This window comes from Volvox carteri (genome assembly GCF_000143455.1).
Source record: "Volvox carteri f. nagariensis unplaced genomic scaffold VOLCAscaffold_272, whole genome shotgun sequence".
Lineage (NCBI taxonomy): Eukaryota > Viridiplantae > Chlorophyta > Chlorophyceae > Chlamydomonadales > Volvocaceae > Volvox > Volvox carteri.
In genome coordinates this window covers 8,736-9,833 of record NW_003307805.1, presented here as the reverse complement: position 1 = coordinate 9,833, position 1,098 = coordinate 8,736, and the positions used below count along the sequence as shown (strand labels likewise).

Below are 1,098 nucleotides of genomic sequence, written 5' to 3'. Positions count from 1 at the left end.
CCGTCATGCGGTTGTGATTGGCTGCTTGCTGCGTGCATGTATTTGGTTATGTACGTGTCCTGTTAGGCTCTGGTTTAGGTGGAGGCAACCGTTCCCCTGTCGGCTACATGTGCTACATATTTGTAGTGTTCGTCGCGCTGTGTCTCTCAGAAAATGCAGATCCTGCATGCACGAGTGCCATCCATGGTCACAGCCAACAACCAAAACCTCACCGATCTACTCAACCGATGCTAGTCGTTGAATAGCTGCTTTTTGCGGTGATAGCTAGTGTTTCTAGGGTTTTTAGGGTCCTTGAAACCCTAAACGCCTAGAAAAGGCTACACACGGCTGACTGCAGCATTTCGTGCATTATTCGTGCATGTATTTGGTTATGTACGTGTCCTGTTAGGCTCTGGTTTAGGTGGAGGCAACCGTTCCCCTGTCGGCTACATGTGCTACATATTTGTAGTGTTTGTCGCGCTGTGTCTCTCAGAAAATGCAGATCCTGCATGCACGAGTGCCATCCATGGTCACAGCCAACAACCAAAACCTCACCGATCTACTCAACCGATGCTAGTCGTTGAATAGCTGTTTTTTGCGGTGATAGCTAGTGTTTCTAGGGTTTTTAGGGTCCTTGAAACCCTAAACGCCTAGAAAAGGCTACACACGGCTGACTGCAGCATTTCGTGCATTATTCGTGCATGTATTTGGTTATGTACGTGTCCTGTTAGGCTCTGGTTTAGGTGGAGGCAACCGTTCCCCTGTCGGCTACATGTGCTACATATTTGTAGTGTTCGTCGCGCTGTGTCTCTCAGAAAATGCAGATCCTGCATGCACGAGTGCCATCCATGGTCACAGCCAACAACCAAAACCTCACCGATCTACTCAACCGATGCTAGTCGTTGAATAGCTGCTTTTTGCGGTGATAGCTAGTGTTTCTAGGGTTTTTAGGGTCCTTGAAACCCTAAACGCCTAGAAAAGGCTACACACGGCTGACTGCAGCATTTCGTGTATTACGAGTACGTGTCCAACGGCAGGGACCAGCAACAGGCACAAGCAAGGGATATGTCCCGCGCAAGAGCGATGTGCTGCTCATGTCGAGTTTTGATCTCGAGACCT

The 1,098-nt window shown here is 49.0% G+C and overlaps 1 protein-coding gene across 1 annotated transcript in view; it reads left to right on the top strand.

Annotated features, from left to right (window-relative positions):
• The window catches only part of VOLCADRAFT_32209 (uncharacterized protein), a gene marked incomplete at both ends in the record, with an annotated part of 9,802 nt that overhangs the window by 2,262 nt on the left and 6,442 nt on the right, over positions 1–1,098 (top strand). The gene's annotated exons all lie outside the window — the stretch shown is intronic.